The sequence below is a fragment of the Triticum aestivum genome, chromosome 7D (genome assembly GCF_018294505.1).
Source record: "Triticum aestivum cultivar Chinese Spring chromosome 7D, IWGSC CS RefSeq v2.1, whole genome shotgun sequence".
Taxonomy (NCBI): Eukaryota; Viridiplantae; Streptophyta; class Magnoliopsida; order Poales; family Poaceae; genus Triticum; species Triticum aestivum.
The window spans coordinates 440,949,298-440,969,633 of NC_057814.1; positions in this window are offsets into that span (position 1 = coordinate 440,949,298).

Sequence of the window (20,336 nt, forward strand, 5' to 3'; positions counted from 1 at the left end):
AGTTGTTATTTATATTTCCTTATATCATGATAAATGTTTATTATTCATGCTAGAATTGTATTAACCGGAAACTTAGTACATGTGTGAATACATAGACAAACAGAGTGTCACTAGTATGCCTCTACTTGACTAGCTCGTTGAATCAAAGATGGTTAAGTTTCCTAGCCATAGAAATGAGTTGTCATTTGATTAACGGGATCACATCATTAGAGAATGATGTGATTGACTTGACCCATTCCGTTAGCTTAGCACTTGATCGTTTAGTATGTTGCTATTGCTTTCTTCATGACTTATACATGTTCCTATGACTATGAGATTATGCAACTCCCGAATACCGGAGGAACACCTTGTGTGCTATCAAACGTCACAACATAACTGGGTGTCTCTGAAGGTGTTTGTTGGGTTGGCATAGATCGAGATTAGGATTTGTCACTCCGTGTATCGGAGAGGTATCTCTGGGCCCTGTCGGTAATGCACATCACTATAAGCCTGGCAAGCAATGTGACTAATGAGTTAGTTACGGGATGATGCATTACGGAACGAGTAAAGAGACTTGCCGGTAACGAGATTGAACTAGGTATTGAGATACCGACGATCGAATCTCGGGCAAGTAACATACCGATGACAAAGGGAACAACGTATGTTGTTATGCGGTTTGACCGATAAAGCTCTTCGTAGAATATGTAGGAGCCAATATGAGCATCCAGGTTCTGCTATTGGTTATTGACCGGAGACGTGTCTCGGTCATGTCTACATAGTTCTCGAACCCGTAGGGTCCGCACGCTTAACATTCGGTGACGATCGGTATTATGAGTTTATGTGTTTTGATGTACCGAAGGTAGTTCGGAGTCCCGGATATGATCACGGACATGGCAAGGAGTCTCGAAATGATTGAGACATAAAGATCGATATATTGGATGACTATGTTTGGACTTCGGAAGGGTTCCGGGTAAGTTCGGAGAAATACCAGAGTACCGGGGGTTACCGGAACCCCCCGGGGAGTGTAATGGGCCTATTGGCCCTTAGTGGAGAAGAGGAGGGGCGGCCAGGGCAGGCCGCGCGCCCCCTCCCTCTCTAGTCCGAATTGGACAAGGAAGGGGGCAGCGCCCCTCTTTTTCCTTCCCCCTCTCTCCTCCTTCCTTCCCTCCTACTCCTACTCTTGGAAGGGTTGGAGTCCTACTCCCGGTGGGAGTAGTACTCCCCTTGGGGCGTGCCTAGGAGGCCGGCCCCCTCCCCCTCCTCCACTCCTTTATATACGGGGGAGGGGGCACCCCATAGACACACACGTTGATCAGTTGATCTTTTAGCCGTGTGCGGTGCCCCCCTCCACCATAATCCACCTCGGTCATATCATAGCGGTGCTTAGGGGAAGCCCTGCGTCGGTAGCATCATCATCACCGTCATCACGCCGTCGTGGTGATGGAACTCTTCCTTGAAGCTCTGCTGGATCGTGAGTTCGTGGGATGTCACCGAGCTGAACGTGTGCTGAACTCGGAGGTGTCGTGCGTTTGGTACTTGAATCGGTCGGATCGTGAAGACGTACGACTACATCAACCGCGTTGTCATAATGCTTCCGCTTACGGTCTACGAGGGTACATGGATGACACTCTCCCCTCTCGTTGCTATGCATCACCATGATCTTGCGTGTGCATAGGAATTTTTTTGAAATTACTACGTTCCCCAGCAACTAGCACCCACATCACATAAGCCATGATAACAATGATCTCCTATTTTAACAGAAACAACAGGCATGCCAACAATAGGTCTATGTTTATCTTTAATATCGGGTTTAACAATCCTAGCAGCTTCATCATAGAAATAAATAGCATGCCCATCAATATTCAACCAAGAGATCTTTAACCATAGCAATACTAGGTTCAACTTTAATTTGTTCAAGGGGTGTAGGTGTTCTAGTATAACTCTTACGAACCACAGTTGAAGCTTTAACATGATCCTTTATCCTAACAGGAAAAGGTGGTTTCTCAATATAAGCAGTAGGAACAATAGGATCAACATTATAAGTAACAGTTTCTTCTTCAACTTTAATAGGTTCTACTACTTTCACTTCAATGGGAGGATGATATTTAAACCACTTATCCTTAGGGAGATCAACATGAGTAGCAAATTTTTCACAGAAAGAAGCTACCATCTCAGAGTCAAGTCCATATTTAGTGCTAAATCCAGACAAGCATCGGTATCCATAAAAGATTTAACACAATCAAACTTAAGTTTTATAGCTGACTCATTACCTTCGTCGAGTTCCCAATATTCAGAGTTGCAATTAATTCTTTCCAATAAATCCCATTTGAATTAAATAGTCTTCTTCATAAAAGAACCGGTACAAGAAGTATCGAGCATGGATTGATCATTACGAGAAAGCCGAGCATAAAAATTCTGAATAATAATTTCTCTTGAGAGCTCATGATTGGGGCATCAATATAACATTGACTTAAGCCTCCCCCAAGCTTGAGCGATACTTTCTCCTTCACGAGGCCAAAAAATATATATGTAATTCCGATCACGATGAACCAGATGCATAGGATAAAACTTCTGATGAAATTCCAATTTCAATCGGTTGTAGTTCCAAGATCTAATATCATCACATAGCCTATACCAGGTCAATGCCTTTCCCTTCAAACATAAAGGGAAGACCTTCTTCTTGACATCATCCTCGAGCAAACCTTCAAGCTTAAATAATCCACAAACATCATCCACATAGATTAGGTGCATATCAGGATGTAATGTTCCATCTCCTACATAAGGATTAGCTAGCAGTTTCTCTATCATACCCGAAAGAATTTCATAATAAATATTTTCTGTAGGTTCAGCAGGTTGAGGAGCAACTCTTTGCTCTACCGGTCGAGGGGAAGATACCCCGAACAAGCCCCTCAAAGGATTATTGTCCATAGTGACAAGTGACAGTAAATTTCAGCACACTATATACATGTTTCCTTACCAAATTCCACTCACCAAAGGCGCTTCACTCCCCGGCAATGGCACCAGAAAAGAGTCTTGATGACACACAAGTATAGGGGATCTATCGTAGTCCTTTCAATAAGTAAGAGTGTCGAACCCAACGAGGAGCAGAAGGAAATGACAAGCGGTTTTCAGCAAGGTATTCTCTGCAAGCACTGGAATTATCGGTAACAGATAGTTGTCTGATAAGATAATTCGTAACGGGTAACAAGTAACAAAAGTAACTAAGGTGCAGCAAGGTGGCCCAATCCTTTTTGTAGAGAAGGACAAGCCTGGACGCACTCTTATATAAAGCAAACCGCTCTCGAGGACACATGGGAATTACTGTCAAGTTAGTTTTCATCATGCTCATATGATTCGCGTTTGTTACTCTGATAATTTGATATGTGGGTGGACCGGTGCTTGGGTGCTGTCCTTACTTGGACAAGCCTCCCACTTATGATTAACCCCTCTCGCAAGCATCCGCAACTAAGAAAGAAGAATTAAGATAAATCTAACCATAGCATGAAACATGTGGATCCAAATCAGCCCCTTACGAAGCAACGCATAAACTAGGGTTTAAGCTCCTGTCACTCTAGCAACCCATCATCTACTTATTACTTCCCAATGCCTTCCCCCAGTCCCAAACAATGGTGAAGTGTCATGTAGTCGACGTTCAGATAACACCACTAGAGGTGAGACAACATACATCTCATCAAAATATCGAACGAATACCAAATTCACATGATTACTTATAACAAGACTTCTCCCATGTCCTCAGGAACAAACGTAACTACTCACAAAGCATATTCATTTTCATAGTCAGAGGATTAATAATTATCATTAAGGATCTGAACATATGATCTTCCACCGAATAAACCAACTAGCATCAACTACAAGGAGTAATCAACACTACTAGCAACCCACAGGTACCAATTTGAGGTTTAGGGACAAAGATCGGATACAAGAGATGAACTAGGGTTTGACAGGAGATGGTGCTGGTGAAGATGTTGATGGAGATTGACCCGCTCTCGATGAGAGGATCATTGGTGATGACGATGGCTTCGATTTCCCCTCCGGGAGGGAAGTTTCCCCCGCAGAACAGCTCCGCCGGAGCCCTAGATTGCTTCTGCCCAGGTTCCGCCTCGAGACGGTGGCGCTTCGTCCCGAAAGCTTCCTATTTATTTTTTCTAGGTCAAAACACGTCATATACTAGAAGATGGGCACCGGGGGCCTGCCAGGTGGCCCACAAGGCAGGGGGCGCTCCCAGGGGGTAGGGCGCACCCCCCACCCTTGTGGATGCCTGGTGGGTCCCCTCTAGTGCTTTCTTGGCCCAATATTTTTTTATTCGAAAATAATTCTCCGTGAATTTTCAGGACTTTTGGAGTTGTGCATGATAGGTCTCTCAAATTTGCTCCTTTTCCAGTCCAGAATTCCAGCTGCCAGCATTCTCCCTCTTCATGTAAACCTTGTAAAATAAGAGAGAAAAGCCATGAGTATGGTGCTATAATGTGTAATAACAACCCATAATGCAATAAATATCAATATAAAATCATGATGCAAAATGGACATATCAGGGCCCAAGGCACGCTCGGACAGGCAAAAGAGGGAAGGCAGAAGCGCCACGGCCCCCATCGCCTGCGGGCCAGGCTCGACGCGTGGCGCCCGACGGGGCGCGGACGCCTCCACTTCCCCACGTTGCCTCGACAACCACCCAGGCTAACAAAAGACTGGCGCACGCCTGCATGGCCAACATTGCACGAACGTGAGGGGGCGCCGGTTGGCCTCCAACCGCATATAAGAGGTCGAGGGAGACGCAGCCCCCAGCGCATCTTCATCCTCCTACTCTTCACTCTTGCAGCAACATCCATGGCCTCGGTGAGGAGGTTCTCCGCCACCGAGAAGGGGAAAACCCCACTGGAGAGGGCAGTGTTGCCTCCACTAAAGAGAGGCCGAGGCCGTCCTCGCAAGATCACTGCGACGCCGGTGGTGGTTCCCCAAGGGCGTGAGCGAGCCCCTGGGGGGTCCAGATTCCCTCCGGCTACCGCGGCAAGGGTCCCTCCCACGGGGGTGGTAGCGAAAGCCATCGCAACCTTGGTCATGGAGGGAGACAGGCGACGGTCACCCTACCACCTCGCCCGCGGGCCCATACTAACGCCACGGCCCGCGATATTGTGGTGTCGGTGGCAATGCCGCCGCGCACCTGGATCCAACTCCCGCGGTCCCTGGCGAAAGAGTTGCCAATGAGGGGACCGGTCGAGGTGTGGCTACAACATGACGGGTGCTGCAACCAGTCCTTGTAGGCGGAGGCTGAGTCCACCTTCTCCAGCGACGTCTTCATGACCCGAGGATGGGGAGCGATTGCCCGCGCCTGCGGCTCGAATGGGAGGCACGCCCTACACTTCAAGTATGATGGGGTAGCGACGCTTCTTCAGGGTCTTCAGGAAAGATGGCAGGTGCCTGAGGTGCTACCCGATGGGTGGCAACTGCGGCGGCAAGGCCCTCAGCGGTGAACTTCCTTGGCCGCCCCGGCGACACCTCCAGCGGTGGTGGCACCCCTTCCGAGAACAGCTCAAGCGACGACGAGTACGAGAGCCGCCACGCCGTTATGCTCGGGTCGAGGAGGACACCGACTAGGTGCCGCGACGCCAGAGCCGGTGCCTCCTGAGCCTCAGTCCTCTGGGCGCTTTCCTTTTGCTTTACTTCCTATATCAAGACCATGAAGGGCCCCGCGGGGGCGTGTAAGAATCATGGCGCTTGTGCTTTTATATTAATGTTTCCAGCTCACGCTTCGTTCGCGTTCTTCCCTTGGGCACATGTCCCTTTTTTCTCTTGCGGTGGCTCAGTGATCTACGTCGATAGGTCCCAGTCCCCAGGCGAGCTTCAACCATCGCTGGTATGCAAGGTCGTGATGCCGTGGTCAAGGCCAGGAGGTGAGCGGCCCGAGGTCCTGTAAGAGCCCCTGAGGCGTGATACTCCGGAGGTCCCCTTTGGCGTGCAAGTGGCTCCCAAAAGATTTAAAAAGGGGGATTCCTTGCCCGAGCAAGGTTGCGAGAAAACAAAGCGCTAGTGGTAAGGCTCATGCTGACGTGTATAGGATAACTTAGCTTGGCAAGCTCGCGGTCTACGGTGGTCCTTTTGTTATGAGGGCGAGTTTCCTGGAGCCTTTGCTCCTGCGCGTGTTCCTTGTTCTGTAATAAATTAAGGTAAGCCCCACTAGGGGTGCGTGAGGAAATTGATGCCCATCATATTCCAAAAAATGCCGGCGGCATTGGGCCACGCCCCTTTCCCTATACTCCTCTGTGAGGTTTGGAACCTCCTTTCCTTTCCCACCATGATGCTCTACGTCCTCGAGACCCGACCTTCGAGCAGAGCTCAGCCGCCGCTGCTATGCTAGGTCGAGATGCCGTGGTCAAGGCCAAGGTGAGGGCTCGAAAGCCGGTAGGGACTCCGGAGGCGCGATGTTCAAGAGCCCCCCCTTTAACGTGCAAGCGGTTTGTGCGAAAGAGAAATGGTCCACATTTCGGAGGCACTCAGGAGAGGCTATACCCAGCGACACGCGGCGTACGAGGCAATTTTACTTAGCCTTTTACGAGATGGAGTGGTGCTTGATCGTGGCTGGTAATGAGGCGTTGGTGAGGCCACTCGAGGCCCTGTCTTCGGAGGCTCCTGCGCTTTAACTAGTCACAAAATACAAGGGGCGTCCACGCTTGCTGATATGCATGTGATTGTTCCGCGAGAAGACGAAGGCACTAAGGACCTGGTGAGGCGACATGTGCGGGGCCGGCCCGCGAGCCCGAGCTCAGTCTCCTAGATTTATCAGCGCTGCAGGGACGGCCCAGCACAGGCGCCGTGCCGGTAGCCCCTTCTCGTGGGACGTCCAAGGGGTGGGCTAGAAACGCGTGGAGGCCGCAAAGGTGACTCCAGAGGCAATAAATCGTCAGACACATTGTTAACAGCCATATTAGCTCAAGCAGGCATAACTGGTCAAAAATACACAAATCGAAACAACGCAGCTGCTGGGGCGGGCCCTGACAGCTTGAGTATAATGCAGCCTGAGGGGCACCCTCAACTGAACAAACCAAAAAGACACCTGGCACCAGTGTTGTAGACGCGCCGAGGTAGCTGTAGATGCTTGCCGCGGAAGCTGCTCGTCACGAGCTGGACGGCTCCTGAGGCTTGGGGGCCCGCACGGGTCCGAGGCCTCCTCAGACATGACCGCCTGGTATCTGGCCTCGTGAGACGCCATAGTACGCTGCGCGAACCACTGGTACGAAGCGCCCACTTCAGCGGGCCAAACGGCATGCAGACGTGGCTGCAGGGGTAGCCTCCACTCCGACCAATGCGAGATGGCCAGAAGAGACCCTGCGAAGCGGCCCTGTTGAGGCCCGGGATGTTGACGCAGATGCACACCTTGCTGCCCATGTCGAGGGCTGCAGCCGCTCTGGGTGACGCGGGGCGGCGCTCACCACACATAGCCTGCGCCTCTTGAAACTCCTCGATCGCCATGGTGATGAATTCTCATGCGCCTGGCGCCTCGCCCTTGCTCCTTGCTCGCGGGGGCACACGTCGAAGCACACCTCCAAGTGGTGCCCGAGCACCTCCCTCATCGCACTGGTCAGATCAGAGGCTCTCCAGGTGGAAGCCCCCGAGCCCGTCCTGAGGGAAGTGTCGGGTGCGCCTTCCTATGCGAGGAAGGCGCACCCCAGCAGCGGGAGCGGAGCCTGAGGCTCCGCCGGCAGACCCTCCAGCCTCCGGACGACTCTTGGGGAGAAGCTTCTTCTTCTTCTTGGGGATGGCCTCGGGAGGCAGGCCCTCATCGTCAGAGTTTTCGGCCGCCGCAGCTTGGTAGGCGCGCTCGACGGAGCACACCGCATCTTTCTTATCACAGACGACCGTGTTGATGCCGCCACACCCCGGCATCTTGAGGACATTGTAGCCATCGTGGGTTGCCGCCATGAACTTGGCGTGGGCAGGGTATCCAAGGATGGCGTTGTACAGGAGGCCAATGCGGGCGACGTCGAAGTTGATGAGCTCGGTGTGGTAGTTGTCGCGCGTGCCGAAGGTGACGGGAAGGCGCACCTGCCCCAGGGGTATGGTAGAGTTGTCGCTCACTCCTAAGAAGGGATTGGTGGGCAGGAGCCGATCATAGGGCACTTGGAGCGTTTCAAACGTCTCGACGGAGAGAACATTGAGCCCCGCGCCACCATCGATGAGGGTCTTGGTGACGAGAACGTTGCTGATGGTGGGTCTGCAGAGCATGGGAAGCGCTCCTGATGTGGCCGAGCACTTGAGGTGGTCCTTGGAGTCGAAGGTGATAGCGCACCACGACCACTTGAGGGGACACACAGCCTCTAGCTTCGGGAGGCCCGCGTTAACTTCATGAGCGAACTGCTTGAAGATGCGATGTGAAGCAGGGCCCTGAGCACCGCCTAGGATGCATGCGATCGCACGAGGTTCTTGGAAGCCCCCAGCCCCATCATCCTGCCGGTGGTCGTCATTTCTCCTTGGTGGTGGCTGCAGCGGAGGGAAGCCGGCATTGCCCTGAGGACGGGCCTCACGAGGCTGGTCGAGCCAGTCCTGACGAGGGTCGCGGTTGTCCCCTTGGCCTCCGCCGTGGCTGTAGCCACAGTCGCCATGCTCGGGCCAGTGGCCAAGGCATCCATCGCAGAGGGCCCTGAGTTCCTGGCAGTCGTTGGTGTTGTGGCTGTGTATGTTGTGGAAGATGCAGAACGGGCGGTTGACCCTAGGAGGCTCATCGTGATCACGGACACGCTTCATCTCCGGTTCAGCTGCAAGCATGACGAGACCCTTCCGCTTCGCCTCCTTAGCCTTGGCCTTCTTGCCTTCGGGGTCAGCCTCCGGGAGCTCGACAAGGGAGAGGCGGCCCACTTCGGCCCTCGTGCACTTGTTCGCCAGGTTCAACATCTCCAGGGTCGAGCATCATAAGTCCTCGTGGATGTCGAGCTCCACCTTCATCTTGACGTCCCGGACGCCATCGGTGAACACGGAGATGATGGCCTCGTATGACGCCTTTGGGATCTTGAGGCGGACATTCGTGAAGCGTTGTATGTACTTGTACAGGGTCTCGCCTGGCTGCTGCTTCACGCGCCGTAGGTCACACACCGTAGGGGCGCGGTCATGGGTGCCCTGGAAGTTGGCGATGAAGCGCCCACGAGGCTCATCCGAGGAGGAGATCGACCCCTCCAGGAGGTGCATGAGCCAGAGCTCGCGTCGTTCTTGAGAGCCATGGGAAACCAGTTCGCCATGACCTTCTTGTCATCGTTCACCACCTCGATGCTGAGCGAGTAGAGCTGGAGGAACTCCGTAGGGTTGGGGGTGCCGTCATAGCGTGGAGGCTGGTCTGGCTTGAACTTGCCGGGCCAGACGACGCGGCGCAACTCTGGGGTGAAGGCGCGGCAGCCCGCCGCACTCACGGGTGCAGGCCGCATGGGTGGAGCTCGATCTTGACGCCCACGCACCACAACCTTCGGTGGCGCGTGGTCTTGATGCTGACGCAGTGGCGCAGGGAGTGCACGCACGTCACCTTGCGACCGCTGCACCACCTGGCAGCTTGCCTCATTGCGCGCCGGTGCCCCACGCGACGGGTCACGCGGTTGCGCATCACGCCTGGTCTCGTGGTCGACGCCGCCCAGAGGAGGAGGGGGAGGCGCACCGTGCGCCATGTCGCCCGCCTGGGATGGCGGGGGACGAAACGAGCGGGACGGCGCAGGGGCTTCGCTGGCAGTGTTGACAAGCTCGGCGATGCAGCCAAGCCAGTCATTGTATTGGTCGTCCGCGGGATGGTAGCACAGCAGCACGTATGCCATGAGCAGCGTAGCCTGCGCGTTTGCCGGCCCGCGGCAAGTGTGGTAGGACGACGTCGTGGCTAGAGTGGGTGACGGAGTAGTTTTACGGCCATCGCGCCGCACGGAGGGTGACAGCAACGAGTGCTACTGCTCATGAGCAGCGGGGTCAGTGGCGGCGTTAGTCGTGGGAGAGGCGGAGCGGCGGGGTTAGCTGTTGCCTACTAGCGCTGTCTGGGCGACACGAGCAGCCCGGCACTCGGCGTGGACCCGGCGTGCATCGACCATGGGAGCGACGAAGCAAAGACGAAGTGAAGATGGAGAAAGGACTTCGGCATGCTCCTACCTGGCGCACCAAATGTCGGATTCAGGGCTCCGCAGACCCAAGAAGGTTCGAACTCTGGGGCGTGTGCGAAGATCTCAACTTCTCAAGTCTCAAGCTCATCGCCCTACAGCCTAGCCTCATCGGTACGCGCTCAAGCGGGGAAGAAGACGACCATGACAGTTTACCCAGGTTCGGGCCACCTTGCGGTGTAAACCCCTACTCCTACTTTGTGGTGGATTGGCCTCACGAGGGGCTGAGGATGAACAAGTACAGTGGATGAACAGCCTAGCGAGGGATACGGTGGGGAGGGTAGAAAGGATCCAATCTCCTCTATGGTGGTGGCTAACCTATATTTATAGTGGTATCGATCCCACAGTGGCCAATTCGAAAGGGGACAAGAAGTACATCTAATCCTAATGAAAGGTGGTCTTCACCTGCAAAGCTTCTGGTCGTGACGCTGCAGTGGGCTCGACGATGACGTCCGTCCTGCCGAGCTCGTGATCTTGGTCTTGTTGCCCCGGAATGGAAACCTTTGGGGGATTCCTCAGGAATCCGCGCTCGTCCTTGCTCCCTTAGCACCGAAAGGGAAACTGTCTTCTCTGCGCCCGTTGGTGCCCGCCTAGCCTTGGTCGTTATGGCTCATGTCATCGCAGCCTCGTGAGGCTGGGTACCTGCATAGAAATCTCCGTTCCTCGGGAGGCAACCTGGGGAGGCCGCCCCTTCAGAGGTCTTGGTGTCGTCCGCCTCGCGAGGCCGGGGCCCTCGTGAGGGTCTTGTCTTGGAGGTCTTGCCGCTGGGCCGTACCGGGCCGTCGAGGGGGCCATGCCGTGGGCCGTAGGCAGGAAGATCTGGGTACCCCAGTTCGCACAACGCCGACACACGGCTTAACGGGGTGCAGTAGATTATCATGACTGAAATACATGCCCTTCTCACAAGTTTGAGAATGATTTCCGAGGGTTATGGCATTCCTTTATCCAGCACTGTCATCCTTTCATGGAGTTGTGAATAGATCTTCCCGATGGACACCCAAACTTTTACTCCTTGCCTTGGGTCACTCGAAAAGATGCATGTCCTTCGGGTTCAAAATAGTGATGCGAATCATAACTGTTCTTCTGATGGATTATGACTTCTCGTAGGCGCTTCCGAGTCTCCTTGACTAGATCCACTGTGTTGAGTATTAAATCTGTACCAAGGAGTTGACTGTCACCTATCGTGACTAGCATAAAAGAATACATCCTTATAACAAGAGCATCTCAAGACTTGGCGGACAATGGTTCTGACAGAAGCATCTTGTTCACGGCAGGCTATCCTTTAGCGGATTCCCATACGAGCAAGTATATGAAGCAACCTACAAGACAACTAACAACATAACAACTGAATTCTTGTGGAAACACCGATCCGAGAGGACAACACCTATTCTATAAGTCTCTAGCATAGTAACTCGTCATCCTAATATATAGATGAAAAGACTAGTTTCTTAACCCCGTAGAAAAGAAGAGGCTAACTCAGAATAGAACGACACAGGATAAGGAGTAAAAAGAGCCTTACGTTCCCTGCCACAGTCAATTCCCTTATATAACTAAAGCAGTTCTAGACTCGACATCGACCAGCTTGGCTTGGTAACCCTACAGGCAGTCAGGCTCTGATACCAAAGTTGTCAGGACCCTAATCCTAAGTCTGACACATCTAGCCGGCACTACAAAAAAAAGACACACCCGTGATATTTTGGGCCGAACGAATTTCTTTCTAGCATGCTTATGACACTTCTATGATGATAATTGTGAAAAAACCCGGTATAATCATAGATGTTGTGGCACCCCGGCTCAGAGAAACCGGAACGCCCCGTATTCCAGCCCAGAGATCGAGGAGAAGTCTCTGGAATACGACACTGCTTGACATAGAACAAATCAGCTCTTATTACAAGAATAATAATACAAGGGTCTGATGTTACAAAGAAGCACATCAGCACATCGACACTACGCCTGCGATACTACACTTGCTCTATGCTAGCAGCGGAACAACACGAAGCAGCGGAATACTTCTAGCAGCGGAACAACGACGAAGGTGGTGAACTCCACTCCGCGGGGACTCTGGCTGGAACACGATCTAGCTCGCACGCATGGCAACCTCGACAAGCAATCAAGCAATCATGGAACCACCTGCAATCTGGCATGACACGCCAGGTCAGTACATTGAATGTACTTGCAAGCTCACAACAACCAAAAACATCAAGGCAAGACAATAACATAGCATTAAACAGGTTAATTAAATTAACAACTACTATGATGAAGCAACTACTAACCATGGTATGAAACTACTATCATACTGATAAACCAACATCTCTAATCTCAACAACCATCTCATTCTTGGCTAATCGGCCAAGAAATATACCATCTCGATCACCTCGTGATCAAAATCAAATGGTGATCATTCACGGATCACAAACGGAACCACACTTGGTTCAACGGGTTACCTCGTAATCAAACAGTGATCATTCACGGATCACAAATGGAACTTCCACATGATCACCTCGTGGCCACATCACAAACTGAATGATCATCCTCAACATCATCCCAACATCATCATCAACATCCTGCCAAACTGTACTGCTCAATATATCAACATATAAATCACCTATAATTCATTCCGTCATGTGAGTGTTGATCGAACGTGTGACCTAGTACGAACTTATGCCCATGACCAAGGACGCGTCTATCGATAGTTTAAACACACACACTCTGCCGAGGTAGCGCACTTTACCCACACCACGAAACCCATGGCCTCGCACTCCCATTCGAGTGGACCAACGGCATTCTGAAAAAAACCGACCTACTGCCATGACACTCTCCCGGCCACTCCAACCAACACCCCTTTTTGGGTTCAGTCCTGGGTGGCCCCGCGCCTACCAAAGGCACCAACGGCCACCGTCGTGGCAAAACAAAAACGGTCCCAAACGGGGACAAAAAGGGCCCTATCCAACTACGGGCACACAAGGCTTATGTCCGCCTACCTGATCAGGGTAGTGCGCGCCCATAACCTTCCCTCGTTGGAGGCACTAGCGAGAGGCACGACAATAGCATCGCATTAGGGCCTTCCCATAAAAGGCAAATGTGGTTGCACTGGAAAAGCCCGGTTCGGTGGCACCTGACCAACTTAATGACGGAATTTAGCCCCAACATATAACAGTGATAACTGGTGCTCCGCTATCATCTACCAACCCGTAATCCAAGTCATAGCAATATCCAACCAATGATCAAAAGCCTACTATTGACATATCAAAATACTTCGAGGATAGCATAACACTTCTATCATGATGAAACCTAGAACGATAATACTACTACTCAAATATCAAGAACTAGCTATCCAACCATGATCCACATGCAAGCATCATCTCCAACATCATACTCCAAAACATAATATCAACTAGCACCATGAAAATAATACTAGCCACTAATAATCCAAAGGCAACATGACATCCAAAGTAATACTCCAAAATATAATACCGGATACCAAAATGAAAATAATCATAGTAGCCACTAAGAATCCAAAGGCAACATGTCGTCCTCATAAGATGCAAAATATTAAACCTAGAACTCCAAACAATATCATGGCAATAGCAAGATCAAACAATACTCCGAGAAATGTCATGAACAAATAACAAGTAGCTAAAACAATATTTTAAACAAGTTCAAATAATTTAAACCATGTCACTGCATTGCAATCATGCAAATGGAGGGTGTGGCTTGCCTGGGGTGGAAGAAATCACCGGGAAGAAGTGTGAGAAGCTCGCGGAAAGAATCGCCAAAAAACGTTCTCTCTCAAAGGGGCTGATTAAGCGCAAGATCAAAACAGTCATTTTCAGAAAGATAAAACCTAGTGAGAATGATCCCAACAGAACGGGCTCGATGAGACGAAGAAATGGGCGTTGGAATCACCTGATTTGGAGCTACGGGTAAAAAGATATGAATGTTTTTCTGCCAGGGACCCATTTGTAAATAAAAGCATCACAAACAGGCCCTTAGCCGGAAAAACTGAAAGCGCACTCCAGAAAATACGCCTTCTCCTCTAGAAAACGTATTCTTCGCTGTAACAGAGAGAAAATATGCCTTCAGTAAAGGAAAGTGTACTTTGGCTGAAGTAGAGGCAGAATACACTTTTAGAAGAAGAAAACGAAATGCCTGGGAGTTCATCTCCACTTATCTGACGTGGTGGGGTGGGGTCAACGACTGAGGGGCTGACACGCGGGGCCCACGGCCAGCTGGCAGGGGGTCGTCGTCTCCTTCTCCTCGCTTGCACCCACGCCTGGCTGAGGCAGAGCCGGCCCCGACGGCACTCGCCGGCGGCACAGGCCACCGCAGGCGGCGCCCGACCTATCCACGGGCTCAGGAGACTGAGCCGCGTCGCCTAGGGTAGGCCTCGTTCCCCGAAGGGCGCGGGGAAGGGTATGACGATGGCTGCGGTGGAAGAAGGCTTCGGTCGCCGGTGAACTCAAGGTAAACGGCCACTGGAGGAGAAAGAGATGTGCCTGGGCGGCTCGGGGGTGGTGGTGGAGCTCTCTGTTGGTGGTGGAAGAGAAGGAGGGGGACAGCGTTGAGAAAATTTAGGCCGAGGCCGAGGCAGGCACAGCGGCCATGGAGGAGGAAAGGGGGGCGCTCGAGCTCCGGGGAGCGGTCGGGGAGGCTGCTAGGGGTGAGTGAGGTCGAGTGGTGAAGAGAACCGAGGTCGGGGACGGCTTAAGTAGGCGCGGGGCGAGGTGGCCGAGCTGTCGTCGCCGCAGACGCGTGTGCACGCGTATGAGCTCAGGGTTAGGCGACGAGAGGGAACAGGAGGGAGAGCTCACGGGGAAGAGGCGGCCAAGGGAGCACAGGGAGGAAGAAGGCGGCGAGCTCCGAGTCAAACCGCCACTGTTCATCCGTGGGCGCGCGGCGGCTTGCGGCAGTGAGGAAGCAAACAGAGGGGGTGAGCTGTCTAGGGGAACGGCGACGATGAGGTGAAGCCAAGGGACATGCTCACGCGCGCTAAGACGACGAGAGGAAAGAGGACGAAGCAGAAACGACGCGCTGGACACGGCCACTGCGCACAGAGCGCGCGCACAGGCTTGCCAGCAGCGCGGTCACCACAAGACAGTGACCAGGGAGGTCACGAGAGGCAAGAAAATGGTGTCTAGCGTTATGTCCTTCCAAGATGGAGCATTTATGATGCCATGTCTTTATATGGGGTGATGTGGTTAAATGGTAATCATCGTCTGAAGTTTACTGCAGTAAACTTGGTCGAGCACTGCTGGCCAACAGAGATTTGATTGGGTCAAATGGAATTGTCTGTGATGATTACCTAAGGAAAGATTATAATACTGGAGAGTTTGAGGGGAAAAGGACCATTAATTAATATGGTTGCTTTGTAACTACCATTATTGGTCCAAAATCAAAATCATGATGGTTCACTCACATAGAGTACCCACTTGAGCTGAAATTTGGCAAGGCTTAGTAATTTGGACATATAAAGGTGCTGTAAAAATTTCACACCAATTGGATTCACCAAAATGGTACTTCCTTCACAGCTATTCTCTCTGCCCAGAAACTTGGAAACATTCTAGAGAAATACTGGCTAGATGAATTGGTCCCAAATTTGGTGGAGAGAGGTTTTATGGTCATGAGAATGCTCTAGTAAATTTTCAAGCAAAATGAAGCAATATAAAATGTACTTGCTTCATAATCTGAAAATATTGACAAAAGCAAAGATTTGACCCTGTGCTCACATAGAGGATTGGATAGGGCTGAAATTTGTAGAAGGGTTATTATATGAGCACATGAAGGAGTTTGCAAAATTTCAACTCATTTGTATAATCCTAGCTAGTACTTCCTTCACAATGCCTTCTGTCTGACAGAAAGTTTGAAAAATTGCTGAGGAAGATTGGCTAGGCAAATAAAGTTGAATTTTGGCATGAGGCAATTATTTGGACATAAGAGAATGCCCAAAAGTTTTGGGAGCAATCAGGAAAGGATAGGTGGCACTTCCTTCATAGAAAGCCACACTGGACAAAAATGAAGAATAATCATTGGGGAATTATTCTTGGGCTAGGGCAGGAAAGTTTGGGCATATTTGAGCAACATATGACCCAAATAAATTATGAGAATTAATTGGGTTTTTTGGGATGAACAGAAATATAGGTTGCTTCACAACCTAGGGCAGATATGGTTATTCCTTTAATAGAAAAAGGAATATTCCCTACAAAAAGATTTTAGGGTTTGGTCAAGGAGGGGAGTGACATGATCTTGGAAAGGTTTTGAGAATGATGAGCCACTTGGGAGGGGGAATGAGGATGATTTCCCAGGTGGCAAGGCCACAGAACCACTCCAAAAAGAAAAACGGATCAAAAACCAAATAAATCAAAAGAAAAAGAAAAGGGCCAAAGGCTGTTACAACTCTTACCCCCTTAAAGAAATCTCGTCCTCGAGATTTGGTTGCTCAGGGAACAAGTATAACTTGAGGACACCGTTTCCAACTCATGTATCCGTTTTCCTTTATTTATTGTTCCCCCAAGAATTTCATATGATCTGAACCTTGCTCTGGGGTGGTTTGCTTCACATTTCCCCAATTTTGTCGGGTCTTTGCTCATATACCAATTTCTTTTTACTCACGTTGATCCTCCATACCTATGGTGATATCCAATGGATCTGAGCATAAAGTTTCTTTTGGTCCTGAAAACCTTTTTACTTCTGTCATGGGATTGCTTCAAATGAGTGCAGGCCTTCTGGTTTCAATAAATGCTGAGAATTAATCATGGCCATCTTCTGATGGGATCTGACTGCTCATAGGTGGTACTGATTTATTTTGATTTATTCCCTTGGCTCGAGCATGAGATATGTACCAAAGATTTGACTGCCTTTTGTCGTGAGCCATATAACGGTGTATGGAGTTATAGCTGTGTCATACCTCAAATATTTACATCTTGAGATTGACCTGAAAGGGAGCTGTGGACAAATGCTTTTCCTGACAGACTGACCGTGTACTTGATTCCGTCGGTGAGTATACCGGGTCTGAGCTGATTGTTCAGCTTTTTGACTTTCTCATTTTGTCGGTATACCCATTTGTATTTCCCACACTAACCATTCCAAGCGGGTCGGCGAGATATGAAATCCTTGTAAAACAGAGTAGGCCGCTGAGAGTATGCCTTTGTGACTCCATATGTAATTATGGCTTTCAACTGTCTTGGGTATCCGGACCCTGATGGTTACGCAAAAATCTTCATACCTTTGCTATCAGTCTCATCCTTTGACGGTCATGATTTTGTTTGTCAGGATACCTAACTGAAATAACTTGGCCATACCTGCCCTTGATTCTTCGTATGACCATGTAACATCCCAAATTTTCAATTTGGAATGTTATACATAGGTCATTCATGCATATCATATTTTATTGCATTTTCGTTTTGCGATCCTCGAAATCCTAAGCAACTCAAGGACCCGCGGAGAGAGTTGGGGATTTCACGTTTTTCATATTTGAATTTTATCAAATATTGAAACCAGGATCATTTTGGTTTTAATGATTTTTCTCTCTGAAAATATTTCGAATTTAAAATATATGAGAGGAGATAATATGACTTCTCCAAAATAGTCGAAATATTGGAGAGAAAATATTAAAATCAAATATATAATTTTATTTGGATTTTATTGCTATTTTATTCGAATTAGGAAAAATACGCGTTTTTCAAAACTGCATTATAGGCACAAATAAATGTTCACCTTGTCCGGCATATTTTTAGAGGACGGGGAATTTTTTTTAGGATTTTTGGAGTCCGTTTAGTATTTCCTTTCTTTGTTTTTCTACGCGTAATTTTTTTTAAGTTACCGCCTTACCGGGCCGTGTCCGACCTGGACTTCGACCCGGCCGGCCTTATAAGCCGACCCTACGACCCCCCTGCAGCCCGTCCCACCGCCGCAGCCCACCCGCGCCCCAAACCCTAGCCGCCAGCCCCGCCCGCCTCGATCCGCCTCCGCCGCTACCGTTTGCCGCCGTCGCCCCGCCGCCACCCGCCGGAGCCCCGCCGCCACCGGAGTCGCCTGCCGCCGTTGTCACGAACGCCGAGGTAGCCGCCGGTTTTTTTAAAACCGATCGGTTTTATTTCGAAAACCTAGAATCGCTTTTTTAGATTAATTAGATCGGTTCGGTTTTTCTGTTGGTTTATTTATTTTGCAGATGTTCATCCGTACGTTCATTTTAACGAACGCCGTTCACCGGTTAGCCGCAGACAGCGAACGTTCGTTCGTTAGCCTGTTCGTCAGTTTTTCTTTTTCCAGGGTTTTTTCGTGATTATTTTCGATCATGATTTCTGCCCTGATTTTCGTTTTAGTTTATCTTTTCGCTCGTTTATCGGAATCAGGAGATTCAAGCGCCTAGATCTTCGTCTCGAAGCCCTCTTTCTGGTTAACCAACTTGAGCAAGATTTTTGTACTGTACAATTTGACTTTCGTCCAGATTAGTAATCGGATCTTGTTTCTTTCGCAGTTTCAGTTTCGTTGCTCCGTTTGATTTGATTCTTTTTGCAAACCGGAGTTCTTCAGATGAACTTTCTGGTTAGTTTTTCTTATTTGGGTTTTACCCGTGCATCTTTGGTTGATTGCTTATGTATGCTATTGTTTGTTTGTGATAGAATTCCCGGAGTGCGAAGCGTGCTACTACGAGTCCCTAGGTTTTGCGGATCGTCAGCAAGGCAAGTAACACATTGATCATACTCTTTTCATACCCAGTTTTAATGCATTAGTTACAATCCTCAAACACTTCATGATTAGGATGTGTTTAACTTGTGGGTATTGGGACGTAGTTGATGAGGTAGAACCTATTGCCCTGTTTATTATCAAACCCTAGGAGTTACTTCTACGTTATGCTTATATTGCCATGCTATGCTCGTAGACGTGGATTGGGTTTGAGTGTATCCATGACAGATGTGAGTTGTTAATTAATGGTTCAACTTAAGGTGGCAACTTTAATACACATCTGGGTGGATTGTTTGTTTTGGGCACCTGGGAAATCCAGTGTTGTCCTAGGAGATCCCGGGGTTATACCGTGTGATCATCCTACGGTCCGCCACCCAGGATCAAAGGGATCGTAAGATTATTCATGCTAGAAACTTCCGTGTGCAGCCACAAGCCATTATGGGCTCTGGCATAGTTGAGTATGTTGTGTGACCTCTTTCAGTGGTGGGCTAGCAGATGTAGAGGGAAGTAGGTGTAACTGTCCACCCAGAGTAAAGAGTTAATGCTTATGAAAGACTGTGTCTCGGTCATCCATTTCTCAAACACCATGTAGTGCGAGAAATCAAACGGAGGAGATCGAGTCTTGTGGGGAAAAGTGCGCAAACCTCTGCAGAGTGTACAAACTAATCATGGTTAGTCGTGTCCCCGGTTATGGACATCTTGAGTATCTGGTACTTGAATGATTGATTCGATCTCATCAATCTAAATTAGTTGTTGGGTTATTAATGATTACCTTAATTGGGATTGAGAGTTACCATTCTCAATGTTTCAACCACCATGATCATTAAATAAAAATTTATTCCTTTGTTGTAGGGAAAAATTGGCTTTTCGCAAAACTATATAACCATAGAGCCTCCACCAGCCATATATGCATGTAGTGTTAGCATTTATCTGTTCTTTGCTCTACTGTGTTATATTGCCAGCATATTCCATGTGCTGACCCGTTCTCGGGCTGCAACGTATTATGTTGCAGACTTTTCAGACGAGGAGTAAGGTTCGCTAGGCCGTTGTCGTGCACTCAGCTATGCCGTTGGAGTTGATGGACTCACTTTATCTTCCAAGTCTTCCGCTGTTATCTTATTTAGATGGCCTTAAGCCATATTTATTGTAATAAGTTCTCTTTGGAGACATTCGATGTAATAAGTGTGTGATTGCTAGTCTGTTATAAATCCTTTGAGTACTGTGTGTATCAGCATTACCGATCCAGGGATGACACTGAAGCACAGAGACTTGGCCGCCTAAGGTCGGGTCGCTACAAGATGGTATCAGAGCACACGCTGAATGTAGGACACGACCACTAAGAAAAAGCCATAGGTCACTCTTCTCTACTCATTTCTGACTCCTCTCCATTTTGTACTCTTTAGGATGGCAGACTCAAGGAACAAGTTTGCACAACCAGATGAAGGCAGCCCCTTTGGACGACACCTGAAGGAAGTCACTAGATACCTGAACACTGGAATACCAAGCTTCACCGGGACCTACAACGCCACTCTACCA